Source organism: Anolis sagrei, chromosome 3, assembly GCF_037176765.1.
Source record: "Anolis sagrei isolate rAnoSag1 chromosome 3, rAnoSag1.mat, whole genome shotgun sequence".
NCBI classification, from domain to species: domain Eukaryota; kingdom Metazoa; phylum Chordata; class Lepidosauria; order Squamata; family Dactyloidae; genus Anolis; species Anolis sagrei.
In genome coordinates this window covers 98,860,539-98,884,128 of record NC_090023.1, presented here as the reverse complement: position 1 = coordinate 98,884,128, position 23,590 = coordinate 98,860,539, and the positions used below count along the sequence as shown (strand labels likewise).

General features: G+C 41.8%; 1 long non-coding RNA gene across 1 annotated transcript; it reads right to left on the bottom strand.

The window, feature by feature from the left end:
- Positions 1 to 767: 767 nt before the first annotated feature.
- Positions 768 to 21,978, bottom strand: LOC132771631 (uncharacterized). Its single transcript, XR_009631098.2, has 2 exons — positions 21,902 to 21,978; positions 768 to 1,294 (listed from the first exon to the last, which is right to left on the bottom strand). It is a non-coding gene; the product is annotated as an uncharacterized lncRNA (long non-coding RNA).
- Between the last annotated feature and the right edge of the window lie 1,612 nt (positions 21,979 to 23,590).

The following is a 23,590-nucleotide window of genomic DNA, read 5'->3' as shown; positions in this document are numbered from 1 at the left end:
AGTTACCCCCAAACCTTGTTTTTATTCACAGTTGGCAACACTGGGTCTGTGTGCCCAGTTTGGTTCAGATCCATCATTGGTAGGGATCACAGGGTTCTTTGGATGCAGAGAGAACTACTGTCATGTTGGGTCAGTCCCGCCTCCCGCAAACCCTACCAGTATTAAAAGTTTGGCATGTTGGGTATGTGTGGCAAGTTTACTATTTCCATCACCAGTTTGGTACAGAGAACTCTCTGAGTGTTGTTGAACTACAACTCCCAGTTGTTTCATTGCATGAGATTTCACAGAACAGTGATCAAGCTTCTGCAGACCCACAGGGGTCTGAAAATGGGGATTTGGGGCAGGAAGGTGGTGTTGTTCAGGATGGGGCTGAGAATTCTGAGACTGTCAGGCCAACTGTGGATGTTTGGTCAGGCACAGAGCAAGAGGCTGACCGGCCAGAGCTAGCTTTCCCAAGAGAACTGTCGGAATTTGAAAAGAATGTAGTAATTGGGGATGCAGAGAAGAATGACTCCTCCATGGTAGATAGAAGAAGTCAGGCCTGTCAACAAAGACAGATGGTCGAGGGGAGATGTCGCTCCCTCAGATTGTTAGATAAGAAGAAACCTCCTGTAGAAATGCTGGAAATTTGTCATTGCTTTTTGGATTAGCTACATGGTTTTTGATAACCTCTTTGAAACTGGATTTAGTCTTGTGTTCACTCTCATGTTATAAATTACAATTAGTAAGTTTATTATAGGATAAGATTTTTTTTCTGTATATGAATGTGTTGATTAAACCTTTTATTGAATAGTATAGAACATTTTATTTTCTCACTTTTCCATCATCTTTAGTTTCATTAGGTGGAAAACATATTTACATCAAGGTTTACCCTGGGTGACATGATTGCATGGCCATGAAATTCTTAGAGTAGTAACAAGACTAATGTCAAACTCTGTCCATAACAAGCTGAGATTTCACCCTTTCTTAACTGACTACTGCACTCGCCCTTCTCTACCTCCTTTTTGTCTCTTACATTAGTCAGTTGATTTACTGGCAAATTTCTTAGATTAGATGCGAGCAAAGAAGAAGCTCCAGGCCACTCCAGACAACACATCTATAAGTTAAGATGGCACTCAAAACCAGGTTCTCGAAAAGTGAGCATCAACTTGTTTGAAGATGACCAATCCCACAGCCTTTTCTTGAAAATGAGTCACAAAACTCTTGTTTGTTTCGCTGGCCACAATGCAGTTTTCACACATCTCTCGTCTGAACTCGTTTCTCTGGAGTGCAGTTCTGTCTCCAAACTCAATAGCTGTGACAACAGATAGATAAATTATTACATTTATTTTCTCCTAAATTCATTTTTTAAAAACAAAATATAATAATACAAGCAGTCTTTAGGCTGTTTCTTTCTTGTTTATGAAGACAAACCCGATTTTAAATAAGTATTTTAAGGTTTTATATGTTTAATGTTTTTTAATTACTGTTATTATTACATTTGCTTTTTTGTGTATTATTTTGATATGTTTGTACTCACCTGAGGCATTGAATGCTTGGCTTTTTGTGTGTGTAAACCATCCTGAGTCACTTCAGGGAGAGAATTATTATTATTATTATTATTATTATTATTATTATTATTGTATATATTCTTGTTATGTGTGTTTTGGGCATCATATTTCTGCCTATTAGGGTTGGATAGGTTCGCTCGAATGTGGCATAATTTGGAAAAAAAAATGGATGTTTTTGCCTTCCAAAAGGACTTCCGCCACGTTTCCATGAGGCTGTAGTCCCCTATAGTTTTGACTTAACTTGTGTGATTGATTTCAGGGATGCGGAAATGAGTTGGAACCAGGCCCGTAGCCAGGATTTTGATTCGGGGGGGGGGGGGGGGGGGCTGAGTCTGAGTGAAAGAGGGTCTAACCTAGCAAACCTTTTGTATCATTACCCCAGTACCCCCATGCATATGAGATATATTAAGCATGGTGATCAGATAATGATATGAATAAACATAACAGTTTAAATAATGTACCAGTAAGGCCTTTTCACAGACCACCATGAGAATTTCGGGGGGGGGGGGGCTGAAGCCCCCAAAGCCCCCCCTCCCTGGCTACATGCCTGGTTGGAACTATCATGAAGCATTTTTAATGCAACTAAGCCTGCTGGGAGGCAAAGTCTAAGATGCTTGCCTCCCTGTCAATCGGGCATTATGTTTTGGGGAGGGGGAGGGGGTTTGCAGCATCCAGCAGCCATTGCTGTATAAACCCAAGCACATGGCTGGAAGGCTCAATGGCAGCTAGGGAAGGGAGAGGGGAGGTTGGACTGTTCTTGCTGCTGCTGAGTGTGGGGTGGAAAAAAGGGTTTGGAGCCAGAGGAAAAGAGTTTTGGATAACACAGGAAGGCAAGAGAGAAGGGAAGATTTTGAGAGAGGAAGGGTTTGGAGCCAGAGAAGAGAGAGAAAGAAGGAAAAGTTTGTTTGGGAGGTGGGGAGAGGGTGAAATTAATAAAGTCATTTCTGGAAACTTCTTTTTTGCTCACCACTAAAGCTTTGCTATTTTTATTGGGGTTTCTCTCTTTTTTCTTGGGTCTATATTTTGAACATGTCCTAACAGTCCTGTTCCAAAGAAGAAGGAAAAGTGTGTTTGGGAGGGAGGGAGAGGGTCAAATTAATAAAGTTATTTCTGGAAACTTGTTTTTTGCTCACATTTCCTAACATGTTGAAATTTGGTATGCTAACACAGGAGGATGTGTTGTAGCAGTATATCAAGTTTCATAAAGATTGGTGTAAAAAAGAGGGAGGGAGAAGGCCCTGGAGTTTCCTCAGTGCCAGTGAGGTTTTCCGTGTATTGTGAAATCACGCCTGCCATTAACAAAGCAATTTGAAAGTTTCAGAAGTTTTGGAAAGTTCTGGCTTTTTTCAGAAAAATTCAGAAGTGATTTTAGAATTGAACCACCAGCTGAAGTGAGTTTTGAACCATTTTTAAAAAATCAACCAAGCCTACTGCCTATATATGTAAACCGCCTTGAGTCCCCTACGGGGTTGAGAAAGTCTGGGTATAAATATGGTAAATAAATAAACCTCCTATTTATTACAATATGAAGCAAATGAATTTCCTTTTCATCTGCACCATACAGATTAAATAGGTACAGCTATTCAAAAATAAGTACATTCAATAAATAGAGGCTTTCTTGGGTAGATAGAGGCATCTGCTCATTATAGCACACATTTGTCCTCATCAATGTATTTTATGTTTAGAATGCTTTGTTTTCTGATTGATTGTAGAAACTAAACACTATTTTATTTTGAAATTATGATTTATGAAATCTGATTGTGGAAGGAAAAATTAGTTCCACTACAGGGGACATGCATCTTAATTTGAATTCAATTCATTAAGAAGGGGCTGAGTGATGTCTAAAGGATGAGAATGAAAACTTTGAATGTCTCACTTCTGCCCTCATGAGAGTAGTTCTTTCATTTTAAAAATGTTTTGGGACTTTGGGAGCAAAATGCTGTTTGCACAAAATCCACAAAAATTTGTTGTCAAGAAAAAAAAAGTATTTTCATTAATCTAACTTTTTTCCTCCAAAAAAGTAATTATCTATTTAAACTGTGGAAATCTTGCGAATATTATTTTTTGAGCAACAAGTACTAAATGGGGTGGGGGTGGGGGGTGGGGGTGTGTGCCAAAATCGAAAGGATCAATACCCAATTTTTGGATTTTTCTTATGAACCATATGTTTGTGATTTATTTTCTTGCCAATTGTATAAAGAAAAGTGGGGGGAAAGACAAAAACACATCAAGTTAAAAGGTAAAACACCAGAGTGCAGATGAAAGCAATGGTAGTGAAAAGATCAAGAAATGTAATGATTTGTCCCAGCATCCACCTAGGAAAGAAGAAAGAAAAGCACAAATTACTGTAGTATAAAAAAATGAAGGAAGCAACAGGAAAGGAGGAAAAATGAAAACATGGAGCACAGTAAGCTTATTGTTTTCGAGGCTAATTAACATGACAGTCTCACCACTGCTGACTGAAGGGGAACATGGCTGAGAAATAACACAGCCAATATAGAGAAACTATTCCCTCTTCCTCATCTAATAAACAAATACCCTGCGTGCATGGAGGACAGTGACACAAAGAGAATATCAGCCACCACAAAACCCATATCGTTTGTTAACATTTTGTTTTTTTCATGGATTCAGGATCCGTGGGTGGGACTGGCAACCATCAGGCATGGAAACTGAACCTCTGCTTAATAGCGAGTGCTTGACTTTGAAGTCTTTAGTCTCCCCCGATCATTTTACTCCATAAATTAATGTGTTAATTGTATACACACAGTACCCTTTATTAAGGAGGTGTGTGCCTGACAACCTCCAGCTGTGTATTTGCAGGGTACCGGTGTAGAAATCGTTACGACAAGCAGTTTCATGGCATTTTTAATGTGCTCTTAAACGTAACAATTACTGAGGCCTCAACGTCGGCTGTTGAGACATGTTTAGAGAATGGCCTATTCAGCAGAATAAACTTTAGGCAAGATCAAATTGGCTGATGCTAAATTACTCTTTTAACCACATCTCTTTGCCATAATATTTTACCTTAATGATCCTGTCCCCTCCAAAAAAACCCCCCAAAGAATGCATAAACATTTTAATAGGATCTTTGTTTTTTAATCCACTTCTAATAAGTTCCATCTAGTTTTGAATTCTTTTGTAATATGTTCCATCTGTTCTTAATCCTGTTGCCTCCTAAGTACCAAGGACTGATTATGAGCCACTTATTCACACTGGATTCAGCATAATTACCAAAATTTTGACTTTGAATACTTCAGCACAAGGGATCAAATTGTCCCAGAAAAATAAAGGTTGCTCAGTTACAGGGAAACAAAGCGTCTGGTGACATACACAGCTCCTTCAGATTTGTTACATAATTTTCTGCCAAAATTAAGGACCACGTGCCTGTTTCCATGTGGCAATAAAATATTTGTCATGGAGGAATGCGCCCGTCCATAAGGTTTATCAAATTTAAAGGTGGCAGAGGTTTTTTTTACATGATTCTCTGTTATGTGAATTTCTAAAAGAACTCATGGATGGAGTCAGGAGGTAAGGGTGAAAATCCACCCTCTGGAATCTTCTTCATGGACCTTCATGTTTATTTATAGCAAAGTTGGTCTTGCAGGAGCTGTGGCATGAGACAAAACTTCTTGTCACTTGCCTTAGAAACAATCACCCCTGATGAAGACATGGCTCCATCGAAACAGAGCTCTTCTCATCTTGAAAAGTGTGCTAGCAAGAAAGAGCAAGAATCTGCCCTTTAAACCAGTCATATAGATACAGCCAGAAGAGTCAGACTGGCAAAATCAAATGTAATTACTTTTTATTCACAATGGTATGTTGATTTCCTCTTTCTGAGACTCGAGAGAAGGAAGAAATGAAAAAAAAGGAGGGGGGAGATTCAGTAGAAGTGAAAAAGAGGAATGACCCACAGAGACACTGATCTTGTGCAATGTAAATGAAAACCTATGAGAGAGAAATAATTTGCCGACAAATAATTGGGAGAGCTTGACCCCAGTACTGGGAGAGAATGAGGAAAGCTCTGTAATGTAAATGAAAAACCATCAATGTAAGCCGTTACAGTCCAATGGTGTCCATCTACATTCCACTCCCAGAATTCCACAGGAGGCTAGTTTTCTAAGGCATTCAAAGTGTTTTTCATTTAAATATGAACTCTAGCACACTGGCTAATCTGCTATTTAAAATCCATTGTGTAGGTCCATATACTATCTCAGAGATATTTCTGCTCTGATTTCATATATCTAAATAATGGATGTGGCATAGATAACAACAGCTGCTGCCATTGTTTTGTATTTACTAGAAATGAGCACACTTGTAGTACGTAAACATGTTTGTATGGTAGCAAAATCTGAAACACAAAGTGATGATTTCACCACACCATTTCTTCTGAGTGGAAAACTTAATAAAATTGACCAGAATTGCCTCAGTTTTATTCAAAAGAAGAACATGAGCTGAACTGCCACTGGAGGACATTTCCCGAGTTTCTAGAATCCCTAACACATAGCAACGTTTAGACAATTGCCATGCATTTACACAGTTTGTCATTGCGCTGCCTTTAGAGTCTGGAGAGCTACAGGATTTGCCTTGGGGCTTTCTCTTCCCTATGCACAGGATGCCTTATGAGAATCATAATTCACTATTGAAAACTAAATAGCATGGGAAACAAGGCTGAGAATGCATATATTTTAAAAGCTGATATGAAGCAAAATCAGCAGATTGACTAGAAGTTTTGTAATACTGGGGTGTAGCTTTGGGGAGCAAAATAAGAATTCTATCCCCTGTGAATTTTCCCTTCACTCTTTGAATTTCTAGCATTGCAGAGAGTGAGACTTTGAAAATCATTCATATATTTTGTGCTGTCACACCCGGGCCCTATAAGGTTAAAACTATGATGTGCTTCTTTCTTTAGCCGGGTGGACCACGGGGCCTTACTTTGAAACTCAGGAATCCCAGCAACTAAGGCCACTTCAGATTGAACATCAAACAAGATTTTTTATTTTCACAAAGTCCTTGACACAAAGTCAACTTACAAGATCATGTAGATGTTTCTTTCTTGCTTTTCCCCTCAGCTACTGGGTTAACTTCTTCCAATGGTGGAGAAATCCTGGGATTCTCTACTCTAGCCCTGAGTTGCTATACTAGAAAGAGCAGGTCTTTCCCTATCTGAGCTCAGAGCTTCTCTCAATGGCAGAGAAATCCCGGGATATTCTCTGCCCTAGTGCTGAGATGCTATTTTTAGAAGGAGCTGATCCTTCCTTATCTACACTCAGCACTAATTTTGAAGGCAAGAAGGTAAGTACTTATGATGGCTTGTCTGAGTTGGCCTGGCTTGACCACAAGCACATCTGAGTCCCTTTTTTATACTACAGAAGGCAGGAGAGCTTCTCAAAATGGAGATTTCATCCCCAGGAAAAAAAAGTGGTCTCTAGACCAAAAAGATACTTTTTCAAGCCAATAGCAGCAAAAGGCTTCGCAGGCTGGCTGGAAGCCAGCCTGCGAAGTTAATAGCTAATGGTTAGCTATCAGGGTGCTGCTGAATCGGTAGCAATCCTGGGAGAAATGCAAAAGGATGCTGTTTCCTATAACTATGGGACAATGCAAATAAAATCCTGGGAGATGAAACATATTTGTAGGGATTACAATGCCTTTTTGTTTTGGATGTCCCAATTGTATCTGAGAATCTCAATTAAAATTTTATATTTCTGTAATGCTATAAATGTTTTGGAGGGGGGAGATGATACCTTATTGGGGGTCAAAATCCTTAATTGAGGCAATTGTATATTTTGCTCCAAGTAGATACACATCTATGTAATATTAATTATATTTTAGTAAAAAATACAAAATCCAATCAGATGTCAAATGGATTCATCTACCCCTTGTTTTTTGCAGCTAAATACATGATGGATCTGCACCAAAACAATGAAAAGGGTAATTTTGCACAGCTCAAAAGGGCCAGGAATGGAAAGTGAGGTTGGGGCAGGCAAAGTCTATTCCTTTGTAGCAACTGATTCATCAGCAAAGTGTGTAGTAATTTATTGTGTCTTATCACGGGTGAAAATGCAGAGAAGTCTGGAGCAGTGTTCTTTAACTTCAAGAACTGATAAAAGTAGTTGTTTGAAGGCTGTTCTGAACACTTCTTCACCCACCGTATTTGGCTCAGTGCAATTTCTTTTTCCAAGCTAAAAACCTACCTTAAAGGGCATGATTTTATGACAGTAGAAAACATCCAGGCAGTTGTGATGAGGGCTTTGACATAACATCAGACATAACCACTGCTATGAAGAGTGTTAGCAATGCTGGAATCGCTGGATTCAGTCATGAGGAGCTAATTTTCAAAGGGATAGACTGCAATTCCATGTATGTTTTAACCATGTTTTTTTTAAAAAAAACATTCTCATTACTTTTGGGGCAGATCATGTATGAAAAGTGGATGGGAGCAAGTTGAGCCGGAGGACTTAAGCCATAAGATACATGCATTGCAGTATCCAGAGGTACTGAGAATACGGTTACCCAACTGCTGATGTGCATGGTAGACAATACATGGTATTTGTTGTATATTTAGTGGTCACATTAATTATCTCAGCATAGAGAGCAATTGCCTTGACAAAAATATCACTTTTGCAACCCCTAGGATTTTTGAAACATTGACAAGTGTAAATCACTCTTCCAGTCACACGTAGTCCTTCAACAAGTGAAGGAGTTTGTGCCACTATTATTAGTACGACTTGTATAAGCAATTCATTATGCTCCTTAAATACAAATTATTTGATTTATTTGATTTCTATCACTGTCATTAACATTTCTGAGAAAGGCAGCTTACAAGCTTTGTAATATGTTATAATCATATAAGCTTAACAGATAAAAACAAACTTCTTGATTATGAACAGAAAACCATTAGGAGGAGTAACATGTGTACACAGAAACAGCCTCTTAAAATCTTTTGTAACCACAAGGAAGGTGATTATGAAACTGAAAGAAAAGAAAAGAGATGTATATTAAAAAAAACACATACGAAACACAACATTTTGTGTTTTGTTCTGAAGTATAGTACATTTCAATAACATAAATTTGCCTGTGCAGTTGTTATTTCAGCTATGAGTTATCAAACTAAAAAAAGAACAAAATACCAATTGTAGAGATTTCAAAGAACGCCAGAACATGGAGCTGAGAAGAGCTATGTTTTAGGACTAGAAATCCCATAATCTTTCTAACATGGCTAGATTGTTGAGGTCCTAAAAATTATCTACTGTTCAACTGCGTAACTAATTGGCTATTCTATTATATTTCTGATTTGATTGGGTTATTTGATAAACATGGGTGTGTGTGTGACTTCAATTTAGCTATTGACTTATGGTAGGCCAATGAATTTCATAGATTTTTTTTGTAAGGAATACTGAGAGTTGGTGTTGTCAGTTCCTTCCTCTGAACTGTACATAGCTAAATGGAATTGATTGAAAAGAGAACAACATTCAGGGCCCTTCCACACAGCCATATTATTCCAAATATCAAGGCAGAAAATCCCACAACATCTGCTTTGATCTGGGTGATCTGAGTCCATATTGCCACATATTCCAGTTCAAAGCAGAAAATGTGGGATTTTATTCAGCTGTGTGGAAGGGGCAACTGCTGCAGTCTTTTGAGCAGTCATATCTTCACAGGGTCTGCAATCCTTTACACCATTTTATGTGTGTATAGGCGTTATGGACTATCTTGGGACTTATACATGGATTACTGTGCAATGATCAGTCAGCAGGCAGAATTTAGCAGTTTAGCCCCCTGGGTAAGTCTTTTCAGGATCCATCTGTTGCTAAATTAGCAACAAACACACAATATGCAGGGTATTGTGACATCCCCCCTCCTTCAACATGCAGGTGATCATTTGGTATCATTGGATATCTCCTCATTAGTTAAATGTGATGTTGTCAGAGAAATGTCAATGATCTTAACCTCCTCAATGGGAACCTGCAAGTATACTTGTGAGCAAACTACAAAAGAGTCTATAAAACCAGATGAGGCATGAAAGAATTAAAGTCTTTGAGTCAGAGACTCTACTGTGGCAAGCAGCCAGCTGTGCCATGGCCTGTTAGCCCATACATATTACCATTACAATTATATTGAGGGGAAATGACTTCATGTGCAGGGTATGGCCCGAGTATTAAAAATTCCTCAAGTAAAATGAAAAGGCCATGCATTGCAGCCTGATAGGGAATGAGCGCAAAACATGTTTCATTTTTATTTCAACACTGCACACTACACGCCAGCCACTGCAGAGGAAATAGCTAGGTCTCAGTTTCACGTCTCACGGTTTTTTACTGATTGGCGGACAGATTTACAGCACATGTAAGAAACAATTAGACAGGATAGTCCACTGACAACAAAGCATGGGAATAAATTCCAATAATGAGATGGGAGAAGTACATGGCAGAAATGATCTATGTGCTTGTTTCATGGTCTAAAATGTAAAGAAAAAAATATTTTAAAAGTTTGTCAGTGCCAATTGCAATAGGCAACAGATGGTGTACAGATTACATGTCCTCCTTTCATAGGTTTCCTTTAAAAATCGCACATATTTGCCTGAAACATATAGCTATTTATTGGCTGTCAGCTGAATAACTCTAATGTTTGATGAGGGAAATGTGAAAAAAAGGGGGGGGGTACAATATCTAGGATAAACTTCAAAGTTAGCTGCTCGGTTTGAGTACTAAACAAATCTGTGGCTTGGTTTTTAAACTTGTCAGTTTAATGGAACAGTCCATTGAATCTCCCATTGATCAATGCCTGCATCAAACATGCCCATCACAGCACAAGGGATAGGAGCTTACCATGGGATTGAAATGGAAGAATGAAAGTTATTAAACCCTGCAATCATATTCTAAAGTAATGACATTAACTCTGGAAGCATTGATTAATTCATGGCATCGTGTGAAAGGCAAGCAACTCATTCCAAAGATAAGATCAAGAAATACTCAATTAGCATATGCTCTTGAACTCATTCTATAATTGATTTTCTCATGATTATATACTAGTTGAGATTTGAGGATAACGTTTTTCATTGAAATAAATGGGAATTTGATAAGTCCACACTTATGTTAAGTATCATCCAGACCTGCACAACCTGCCGCCCTCTAGCTGTTTGGACCTCCAATTCCCAGAAACCCTACCCAACTTGTTCAATGGTCAGGAATTCTGGAAGCTGAAGTCCAGAACACTTGGAGAGCCACAAGTGCAGGCCTGAATGATAGTCACAAAGGTGTGGACATCAAATTCCCATTTATGTCAATGAAAAATAGTACCCTTAAATGCCTAACCTCACATTAAAACAAAAATATATCTGAGAGGATACATGGACACAAATTATATATTAGATATGGCAATACCTCCACCTCTCCCCCCAAAAAAGCCCAGTTGTGACATTTCAACCTTATTGGATTTAAAATTTGCCATCCTTGAATAAGGAAATTACAAAGTAATATTAGAAAGAGAAATGCCTGAATTGAATTATAAGTTCAAATTCAAATCTATTGAACAAATACAATGGTTTTGTGGCACACTCCATATATTAAGGCCAAGAATCCTCAGAATAAAGCAAAAGGAATTTTCTCAGAGAAAGATTTTAATTCAAAGAAACTGACTTTTGAGAAGCAGATTTATCGTTTCTCCCTCAGTACTAAATGATCACAGTAAATATCTGAAAAACCTATACCACCCTTGGAAAATTTAGGGCAAGGATCATGATTTCCATCTTTCAGGATCATATTACATTTTGACCCACTCCCACATTCACAACTGTGTAAAAATGTTTTAAATCCTCAGGCTTGGATAAGTTGGTTTATATTCATACTAAAATAAAAACCCATTACCACCTCATCAGATTTGCAAAATTGCCCATCCGATGACTCTTACATCTCTCTTCAGGCATGGAGCCTGCCGGATCCCATCACATTACATTTATCTACTTCCGGTGGGGCCCCATCCCTGAAGAGAGGTGCTGGTAACACTCATATTGCATTGAAAACAATGGTGGGGGCAGACGGTGATGCTTTCCCCAGTGGGATAAGGTTGAGGTCGAATTTAGGCTAGGACCACAGATACAGAGCACCCATGTCTGGCAAGCCTTCATGCTGAAACCTGAAGTTCCTGATTGAAGAACACACTCACCAGGTGAAGATAGCCACAAAGGTTTAGTAGCAATCTGGCTAGAAAGGTTGCAAGTATAGCTGATGCCAGAATGTACAAGCATAACATGCAATACCCAGACATGAGATTGTATACAGTTGACAGCTATTCAAATTTCCTGCTCTGCCCACTTCCCTTCCTGATTAGCTAGCAGAGAGGCTGGCCTGAACTAGTGCCCTGATTGGCTGGCGCTCCAGTGACGTTGCTGCGTCCAGCTGAGGATACCTGGTGGAGGGGAGGAGATGATGGGGGCTGGATTAGGAAAAGTCAATCAGCTGTTGGGGGGGGGGGGTCCTCTCCCAGAAGCGAGTCCACTGTCCATAACTGGAAATGTAAATGAGTCCATGATTGGTTTAATTGTTGTTGTTGTTGTTCTTGTTGTTGTTATTACTGGTGATGAGGAAGTATCCTGGGAAAGGCTGTGATGAGGGATCTTGAGGCAAAAGGTGATGATCTTCTGTAATCAAATCTTGGATGTCAAATAAAAAAATTTAAATGGACAAGTATCAGCCAGTGATATCAGATCAGGAAAGGAAAATGCCTGTTGATCCACATGTGTACACAACAGACCTTGATTGTTGTAATTTTTGTCTAGGGATTTTGACCAACCACAGATGCCAGAAAATTTCTCAGCAGGGTCAGCAAAGAGGCAACGACCCCTGTGGCTGGCTCAGGCAGAAAAAAATTATCAATATATATTTATTACATGTAAGAGTAAAGGAGAGGGTAAAAGATACAAGACAGGTAAAAAATTATATGGAAAGATACATTTTATTAAAGGGCTGAGAAAGGATATAGTCTCTGTGAGAGATTTGCTGCTGCATGTGTGCTGATACGCATTAGTGCATATCTGCAGAACTTTAATAAAAAGATATAAAATGAAAAGGGGCTTTTAAAGGTAGAGTTGTGGCTGCTGGTTTGTTTGCCAGTTGTGCTCTTTGTTGGTCTCGCTGAGATTTGGTGGTGGAGGGGAGGAAATAATTCATTTCATTCTGGTGACCTTGGACAACTATAAATCATTGGGATAAGGTGCTGTATTTGACAACAAGGTGAGAGGCAATCCAGGAGATACGGGACGTTGGGTGATGGGTTCTCCACACCCCATGCAAGATCCATGGCAACCCCCTCCCCCGCCATTGCCCAGATTAGGGACCCCGTGATGAGATCCTTAGTCTTCAAGGTTCTGCTATACCTGCATGCCCCAACTCCCCTTGTCTCCTTTTTATGCTGCCACAGACTAACATGGCTACTTTTTTGAAAACCTATGCTCCTTAGTGAGTTTGCAAGAGCTGCTATGAAATGCAAATGTCCCAACAAGATTAGAAATGAAGAGGCCTGCTCAGTCAGTCATTAGGTTTTGAGCCAGTTATTATATTTCATTTGAATCTACACCTCCAAAGTATTGTAAACAGGAGCCTTGATAACCTTCAAATATGAGGGAAACAAAAGAAATTGCAACTTTCTTGGTGAGTGTAAGTGCCCAAAGTTGATGGCTAGAGGGCATATGCCTGTAGAATAGAAACTTAGTAGACTTGTATAACCTTGTGATTCCTTGTGAATCAGGTGATTTCAGGGAAACAGAAACTCTTGTAAATGCTATAAAACTTACTTACTGACTAAGAGTTTGGGTAGCGGTTTCTTTTCCAGCAGAGTTGGGCTATCACCTTTGGCTGAAATAAAACTCTTGCAAACTGATACTGTGGTTTGTTGCCTCCTTGCTCCAAAAAGACTAGTTGAAAATCCACTACACAATGAAAGAGATGGTTCAAATATAATGGAATGAATGGCATCTTACAAGTGATGTTGACATGAATGTATTAAGACCTATATTCTATGCCAAGAAAGTTCTTTTTGTAAATAAGGAATGCATTTGTATAAAGAATACATACAAAATAGTTGTGAATCAAAGGTCTGTTATTCACTCAGAAGGTTGCAAAAGTAAATAGTGCAAAGGCTTTGAGCATACTTGAAAAAAGAATATTTTTATTTTCTGAAAATAACAATGGCTCTGTATTATACATATGCTTGGAGTATAATTTGTAATAGCACTGCACCATATAAAAGTAATCCTCTGAAACACATTAGTTCTCATTCCCTGAAGGCCTTTTTGCTGATTACAAACAAACTGTCAGGAGACTTTACACTCTAGTAAATTAACTTAATTTCATAATGTAGGTATTTTTATGAGCTGCAATATGTTGTCTTGCACCAGTTCTATTGATCCAATGATATTTGGTAGCTCAGTACTCTAAAATTGTACCTGAAAATATAATAATTCTACAACTTGAATATTATAGAAAATAGGAGCAAATGCCAGAGTCTTTGACAAAATTCAATTTATTTCCCTTCGTATGAAAAGTAGAACCTTATTTCTTAATTCAAAATTCATATAAAGTTTCTAAGCTTGTAGTTTTGTATGCATTAACTCAAAATAAGTCCCACTGAATATAATGGAACTGTATTCACATTTTGGAGAGGCTGTATGCAAGGCGAATAAGGTAAAGATTTAGTTGGAACCTGTTTATCACATTTGGTCCTTTCAAAATTCAGAAGTGACCAAAGACTGAAACAATAAAATATGGCATTTCTTCTAATTGGTTAATTAATGCTATATGTACTTTGCAAAATACCTTTATCTGACACAGTATAGTCTTGTTGTTATGCACTTTCAAGTCTGACCTTTCAAGTCAACTTTGGTGAAGGTTTCCTTGGCAAAGTTTATTCAGAAGTTTACTCTTGTTTTCTCTCAGGCTGGCAGAGTACAACTTTTTCAAGGTCACCCCATAGGTTTTCATGGCTGAGTAGGGCTTAGAATCCTAGTTTTCCAGAATCTAATCATACCAGTACACTATGCTGGGTCTTTCAAAATAGTACATAGTTTCTTGTATCTGTAGGGGCCAAGGATATTTAGCACTTTTCAATTCATCCCTGTTTTGTTAGCTATGGCCACCAAAACCATGACAACACATCGGTTCAGTGGTGGCATTCAAACCCTTCTGCTTCTGACCAGTACCATATTTGTTCAGATTCTCTTCCAAGGCTTCCTGTGCCCTATTCTGTTGCAGTGGCTGTGAGGAACCAGAGAAAGCATCTTGGCAACAAGACTGTGCTGAGAACACATATGCAGAATATTACCAAGGATGGGCTGAGTTATCTATGTCTTTGGACCTGACATGCACCCTATGGTCTGTGAATAGCTATCAAATCACTATAGCTGTATTGTGTAGAGATATACATTTACAATGAGCCCCTCTGGCCCTTCAGCTATGTGTTCGTGGGACCCTGGAAATTGAGGATTTGTCTCATTATTTGTTTTCCTGTTCTTTGTATTCTGAGCCAAGAACTAAAATTCTGAGGCCTATGCTGCATCTCTACAGTCCAACATGGTTTTAGAAAAGATTTTCTATCACTTGGTAATCGCTAATGCTGTGGTTAATCACAAGGCATCTCTTTTTATTTGATGCACTTATTAACCGCCATTCTCAGCCCATAAGGGCGACTCATGGCTGTGTACAGTACACATAAAAGACAATTACAAAAAAGCCAGTTTCAACAACATATAAACTATACAACAATTACAGACTACACTAACAATCCGCTTCGTCTCTTAGTGGAATCACAGCCAGTCTCATATTCCTTGTTCCATTCCAGTTCTCATTACCGTATTGTTTAGCACTTAATTAAATGCCCTCTCGAACAGCCATGTCTTAAGGCTTTTTCGAAAGGACATGAGGGAAGGCGCCTGTCTGATGTGTGCAGGGAGAGTGTTCCACAGCCGGGGGGCCACCACCGAGAAGGCCCTCTCCCTCGTCCCCGCCAGCCGTGCCTGTGAGGCAGGCGGGATCGAGAGAAGGGCCTCCCCAGACGATCTCAAGGTCCTCGTGGGCTCGTAGGCCAAGATGCGGTCGGAAAGGTATTTTGGGCCGGAACCGTTTAGGGCTTTGTAGGCCAAAACCAGCACCTTGAATTGGGTCCGGTAGCAAATCGGCAGCCAGTGGAGCTGGGACAACAAGGGCATTGTGTGCTCCCTGCCACCCGCTCCAGTTAGTAACATGGCTGCCGCGCGCTGAACCAGCTGAAGCTTCCGGGCCGTCTTCAAGGGCAGCCCCACGTAGAGAACGTTGCAGTAGTCCAGGCGGGATGTGACAAGAGCGTGTACCACCGTGGCCAAGTCAGACTTCCCGAGATACGGGCGCAGCTGGCGCACGAGCCTGAGCTGTGCAAATGCTCCCCTGGTCACCGCTGAAACCTGGGGGTCCAGGCTCAACGATGAGTCCAGGGTCACACCCAAGCTGCGAACCTGCGCCTTCAAGGGGAGTGCGACCCCGTCCAGCACAGGCTGTAACCCTATATCCCGTTCGGCCTTGCGACTGACCAGGAGTACCTCTGTCTTGTCTGGATTTAGTTTCAGTTTGTTCGCCCTCATCCAGACCGTTACAGCGGCCAGGCACCGGTTCAGGACCTCGACAGCCTCCTTAGTAGCAGGTGGGAAGGAGTGACAGAGTTGGACATCATCTGCGTACAGATGACACCGCACCCCGAAACTCCGGATGATCTCACCCAGCGGCTTCATGTAGATATTAAACAGCATGGGGGACAGTATGGAACCCTGTGGCACCCCACAAGTCAAAGGTTGTGGTGCGGAACAGGAGTCCCCCAATAACACCTTCTGGGTGCGGCCCTCCAGAAATGACTGGAGCCACTGCAGAGCAGTGCCCCCAAGACCCATTTCCGCAAGGCGCCCCAGAAGGATACCGTGGTCGACGGTATCGAAGACCGCTGAGAGGTCCAGGAGCACCAACAGGGACACACTCCCCCTGTCTAGCTCCCGGCGCAGATCATCCACTAAGGCGACCAAGACCGTCTCGGTACCATGCCCCGGTCTGAAACCAGACTGTGCCGGATCCAGATAATCCGTGTCTCTCAAGAATACCTGGAGTTGTGAGGCCACCACGCTTTCCATGACTTTGCCCAAGAAGGGGAGATTGGAAACAGGCCGAAAGTTGTCTAATTTAGTGGGGTCCAGTGATGGCTTCTTCAACAGCGGCTTTATGATAGCTTGTTTTAGGCTCGCTGGAATCTTGCCTTCCCGAAGGGAGGCATTCACCACCACTGTTACCCACTCAGCCAATCCCCCTCTGGCCTCCCTCAGAAGCCAGGATGGGCAGGGGTCTAGGATGGACGTGGTGGGCCTCATTCCTCCAAGTATCTTGTCCACATCCTCGGGTTTCACAAACTGAAAAGAATCCATCAAAATAGGACAAGCAGGTGCTCTTGTTACATTCTCGGAGTCTGCATCTAACGCGGCGTCCAGCCCAGAACGGATCAAGGCGACTTTGTCTGCAAAGAACCGAGCAAATGCTTCACAGCGCGCGACCGAATTGTCAGGGCTCCCACCTGCAGTGGTGGGAGTTAAAAGACCTCTGACAATCCGAAACAACTCCGCCGGACGGTTCTTTGCAGACGCAATAGTGGCCGCAAAGAAAGTTTTCTTTGCGGCCTTTATTGCCGCGGCATATGCCCTAAGAAAGGACACAAACCGTGCTCGGTTTGACTCGCTCGGATCCGAACGCCACACACTCTCTAGTTCCCTCTTCCTTCGCTTCATCACTGCCAGCTCCTCAGTAAACTAAGGGGCTGGTTTAGCTCGGCTACTTGAGAGGGGACGTTCCGGAGCAATCATGTCAATAGCCCTGGCCATCTCCCCATTCCAGAGAGCCACCAAGGCTTCGACATGGTCACCTACCGAGGTGGCGGGAAAATCCCCAAGAGCCGTCAGGAATCCATTCGGATCCATCAGCCTCCTGGGGCGGACCATCTTAATAGGTCCTCCACCTTTGCAGAGGTTAGGGGGCGCAGTGAGCCTAAATCTGATCAGGAAGTGGTCGGTCCATGGCAACGGAGAGATGGACAGCTCCTCCACACCGCCACCCTGTTCCCATCCCTGGCAGAAAACGAAATCCAATGTGTGTCCAGCACAGTGGGTGGGGCCAGATATTTGTTGGGACAGCCCCATGGTTGCCATGGCAGACATGAAGTCCTGAGCCGCACCTGTGAGGGTCGCCTCGGCATGGATGTTGAAGTCTCCCAGCACAAGGAGCTGTTGAGACTTCAACGCCAGGCTCGAGACCACCCCCGCTAGCTCAGGTAGGGAGACTGTAGTGCAGCGAGGTGGACGGTACACTAACAGAATCCCTATTCTGTCCCGGTCACCCACCCTCAGGTAGACGCTTTCAAAATTTGCGGTCTGCGGGATGGGGCACCTGGTCAGATGGATGGAATCTCTATAGACCACTGCGACCCCGCCTCCCCGCCCTCCGGATCTCGGTTGGTGCTGCACGGAGAAGCCCGGAGGACAAAGCTGGGTCAGATTTACTCCTCCAGCTTCATCCAACCAGGTCTCCGTGATGCACGCCAGATCTGCCTGCTCGTCCAGGATTAGGTCCTGGATCCAGGTCGTTTTTCCGTTGACAGATCTGGCGTTCAACAGCACCACCTTCAGTCCAGAGGGTCCGCTCACCTGGTTACACCAATTTACCTTAGGAGACCGAGTTGGAATTGTTAATGTTTTGGATAAATGGTCCGAATTTGGCCGAATTTGAGGTCTCCTTTTCCCGCATCTCCTCCTTCCCACCACGACCTCTATGGGGGCCCCTCGGCTAGTGGAACACCTCCCCTCCTCCATGCCGCAGTTCCTGACCAGGGTCTTAATCTCTATTTCATCAGATGTTTGAAATGTTGGCGTTTTTTTCTTGCCAATTACTTTGGTCTTCTTTGTCCCCCCTCCCTTCCTCATTGTTCTTCACAGGCTCCAGCCCACTTCCTCCCCTGCTTCTTCCACCAGTCAATAGTATCAGAGACAGTATACATAGGAGGGTGGGGGACCACATGGATGGGAACAATACACTTCGGTAGATGGTAAATACAGATGGTAAACGTTCAACCGCAAAATAGGGTGGTCCCTAGAGTGCTAGAGTCTTAAGTGCAACAGTAGTAACAGTAGCAAAATCCACGGCTACAAGGGTAGTTCTTAAAGTGCAGGAACTTAAAGTGCGACAAGATATTAAAGTGCAACAAGCCCAAAACTTTGCCCTCAATGCTACTAAAGTGCGGCAGGGGGACTCGGGGAAGGGACAAAGTGCAAAAACAGTTGGCGACAGAGGCAGGCGCCTTTAAAGTGCTATGCTATGCTCTTATTATCACATTAGCAGCAAGTTAGGATGGAACTATAACGTTCGATGTTGGCAATATGTAAACACAGTAAACAAGAGATTGACAGTTGGCACAAGTGCTATGATTCAGATGTAAAACCGACGATTGATGTAAGATAGCGGATGGACCTCCGGAGGTGGTCGACACGGTGGCGGTCGGCCCAGTTGGTCTCTATCCGGTTAAATTGCGCAGGCAACACAAGGCCAAGGCAGGTGCAACACAGCTTTATAGTCACTCCCTCCTTGGAGGATTGCTGAGTTGCACCCAGTTGGAAAGGGCCTGGGGCTTCTCCTACTCACAAGTAGTCCAGGGCAGCCAAGCTGGATGGAAGGATTCAGGACCCCTGTAGCAGGAGCAGCAGCAGTCTGAGACTAGGCCAAGGCAGGTGCAACACAGCTTTATAGTCACTCCCTCCTTGGAGGATTGCTGAGTCGCACCCAGTTGGAAAGGGCCTGGGGCTTCTCCTACTCACAAGTAGTCCAGGGCAGCCAAGCTGGATGGAAGGATTCAGGACCCCGGTGGCAGGAGCAGCAGCAGTCTGAGACTAGGCCAAGGCAGGTGCAACACAGCTTTATAGTCACTCCCTCCTTGGAGGATTGCTGAGTCGCACCCAGTTGGAAAGGGCCTGGGGCTTCTCCTACTCACAAGTAGTCCAGGGCAGCCAAGCTGGATGGAAGGATTCAGGACCCCGGTGGCAGGAGCAGCAGCAGTCTGAGACTAGGCCAAGGCAGGTGCAACACAGCTTTATAGTCACTCCCTCCTTGGAGGATTGCTGAGTCGCACCCAGTTGGAAAGGGCCTGGGGCTTCTCCTACTCACAAGTAGTCCAGGGCAGCCAAGCTGGATGGAAGGATTCAGGACCCCTGTAGCAGGAGCAGCAGCAGCTCTGGCAGCACTGAAAATCCAGGCAAGATTAAATTCTGATATTACAGTAGACCTTTCTGGGATGCTTTTACCTAATTATAGGGTGGTTGTTTATATCCAAAGTGTTTCTTGCTTATATTTTTATAATATTGAATTTTATTTGGTTATCAACTATGAAAGAGCTAGTTCATATAGCGTTTTATGTAGTATTTTAAGGGTGCATCTTGCCATTGATTTATATAGCATCTTAATGGTTTATATAGTATTTTAATTGTGTATTTCATAATAATCTGGTTTTTATGTATTTATTTGTTCATCCTACGTATATGTAAAAGACCTGTGGTTTAAGCATTAAATAAACTACTACTACTACTACTACTACTACTACTGCAGTGTTGATGAACCACCACATTTACAATGAGGATATGGACTGGCATCCTGTTGGTTAGTCCTAACCAGAGTAGACTTATTCAATCAACTGTTCACTGGTACATCAAATTGAAAGTAAATCTTATTGATTTATTCATTGACTATTATTGATCTTATTGATTGAATTCTGTGTTTTATACTGAAAGGAACAAAACCAAATATTAACACCTAGCTCCAGCAGACAAGAGTCCTTTGTCCCACCCTGGGCATTCCACACATATATAAACCCTTTTTCTTAGTTCCAACAGACCTCACTACCTCTGAGGATGCTTGCCATAGAGGCAGGTGAAACATCAGGAGAGAATGCCTCTAGAACAGTGGTTTTCAACCTGGGGTCCCTAGATGTTTTTGACCCACAATTCCCAGAAATCCCAGTCAGTTTAGCAGCTGTTAGGATTTCTGGGAGTTGAAGGCCTAAAACATCTGGGGACCCCAGGTTGAGAACCACTGCTCTAGAACATGGCCATATAGCCCCCCCCCCCAAAAAAAACCCTACAACAACCCAAATGTTAACAAGTTCTATAACACATTTAAAACGATGTGTATGGTCATTTTAGAGTGAATCAGAGCCCAAAGTCTGTATCTATACTTGGTACCTAAATGTGGCAGTATTGGCACCAAGTGGACTTTGTAATGAAGGGAGTTCATAATGTAGCTTCCACAATTTAGAAGGACCACCCAGTTTATTGGTTTCTCCAGTGGGAAACAGAGGAATTTTCCCTATCCCCTGAAAGCCCCAGTCTCTATATATGAAAAGGACAATATGTCTTGCCTTTTCATAAGAACCAAAGTCTGCTAAATGTCAGATATTTGCCTCACTAAGGTCTCACCTACACTGAACACTTAATGTGGATTGAAGGCAGCTTGAAATTGCAGTGTTTAAATGACACATGCTACAAACATGCTCAGCATATTAAAGGCTTTAAATAAGGAAAAGCAAAATTGGTGGATATACTTCAAAATAGAGTCTATAATGTGCATTATCATTATAGGATCTATTTTTGAGTATCCCCCAACATTGCATGGCAAAACTGATTATAACATGGATGTTCCAGTGATCATATGCATTGTGGTGTGTGTATGAGAAAAAAACCCACCCAATATCTCCATGGCAGAAACCCTGTGGATACTGCAGATCCTGGAGCTGGGTCGAAGCCAACCTCTCTAGTGCCTATAAGCATGACTGAGGCCTTGGCCCAGTGATCAACTAAATGAGCAAATCACTTCCTCCTCTCTTGGTTTCATCCCATCTTAAGGAGCCATTATAGATGTGCCCAAAACCTAATGGCAGAGCTGACTATTTTGATAGCAGGATCTATCAAACATTTGGCAGGCTACAAAAGATGGCTGGTAGGATTGCTGCTGGTTTGGTAGTCCACTAAATGTAGCAGGTTGAGCATAATCTATGGTAATCTCAATATATTATTTCTCCACCCAACAACAGTGGAAATAGGAATGACAACAATTATAGGAAGAGGAAGACCGGCATCCTTTTACTAAGCAAATGCATTGGTAGCAGCAGCTTCCCTACCCCCTTCCGTTAATCACAATTTGCAAAGCACTGCTCTGCTTGCCAGAGGTGGGCTCGGCATACATAGACAAACAGGCCCATTGTTTGAACCAATTTCCAGAAAGCGCAGTGACGGCAAGCCTTGGTCAGCCGGTGCCTACCTGATTGTTCCGCCAGTGTTCCACCAGATTGGTGTCAGCTGGGCCTGCCCTCAAGGTTGTGCTCCCCGGAGACACTACAAATGGAGGCTGCTGACACACAAAAAAGGAGCAGCCACTAAGCAGCAGGTGGCCCTGCTGAGGTAATCAGGATCACATTCAAATAGGAAGCCGTCTCAATTTCCAGCCCAGTGTCTGCCAAGGGGCCTTGAGCTGCCTTGTTAATGCTACAGGGAACACGTGGGACACATTGACTGCATTAATTGTTGCCGCTCATTCAGAGGTAGATGAATTATAATGTTACCACTCCAGGGTAAAGCAAACACCTATCATAACAATCATGTCATTAGTGTGCAGATGCCGGCTGCTCTGCTTAACCTTTTGTATCTTTTTTTTTTAAAGCATGCAATAAGATTTTCTTATTGTTTCTCAGATAATTGATTTTTAAAAAAGCTGGATGTGTTGGATAGGCTCTCAAAATAAGCTGAAGCAGATTGCTCAGCAGCAAGGATGAAGCAGATTGGATTTTTTTTAAAAGATGCAGATCTAAGTTCCTTTGGAGGTAGAGGCATTTCAAAAGTTTTTGTGTTTTTAGTTCATTTCTTTGCTCTGAGAGTACGATTAGGGATTGGGGCCAAATGTGTTTGGTTTACATTATAATTTGAAGTGGTCAGATTTGCATTTCCCACAATAATACTTTGACCAGAATGCAATTATCCTTCAGTTTTTACACTTCCCAAATACTGCAAAGGAGTCATCTGATTTTAAAATGTACACCTTAGGGAAAACAATGTACAAAAATGCTCTTATTAGTAGAAAGCATTTGCAAAAACAGATATTCTGAGCAATCGTCTACAAAAAAGCAAACAGATTTTCACATGCAGGAAATAGATTTTTGAGCAGACTTATACCAAAACAGAAAGTAAATGTGCAAACTGATGTGGAAATGAATGGAGACAAAGGCATCCTTGTGGAAGTACTGAGTGGTTTATCTACAAGCAAGATCAATATGCCCCCTATTCTCAAAATTTTGATTTTGAAGAGAAAATGAAATATTTAAAACACATCTTCTTTTATTAAAAAGGGAAGAATGTACCCATGATAATTTTGCTGCATGCTTTGTTATTCATGTTGGACAATATGACACCAGTAATATTTAGTGGCTCCCATCTCAGTGAAGCAATTATTCTATTCCTGGTTATGACTAGCTGTTAAAAAAGCTATCCAAGATGTTGGATTTTTTAAAGAATACTGCCCTACACTGTGGAGAGCTCCTTTAAATCCTAAAATATAATCTAGAATGGATGAATCACTCCACTGAGGTATGAAACACCAGGCCATCACTATATGACACCCTCATATATTTTCCCAATGCATGAGAGGGTTGCAGGACTGTTGCACTCACTGGAAACTCTGCCTCTGGAAGCTATTCCTCCAACAAGATGTAGAATGATTCTAATAAATGCTCCACTATGATGTAACTATTCCAATGTAGAGACCAATGTTACAATGTAGACTCCAAGAATGAGACAGATGTTCAGAAATACTGAACATCTTTTGAAGGACTCAGATTTTCATCTATAAAATGAGAATGTTGACTTGCATCATCAGACAGATGTGAGAGTAAGCCTTGGGAGAAAGAGACAGAAATGTACATTTCACTGTACAATGTACTACAGACAAATTGTTTAG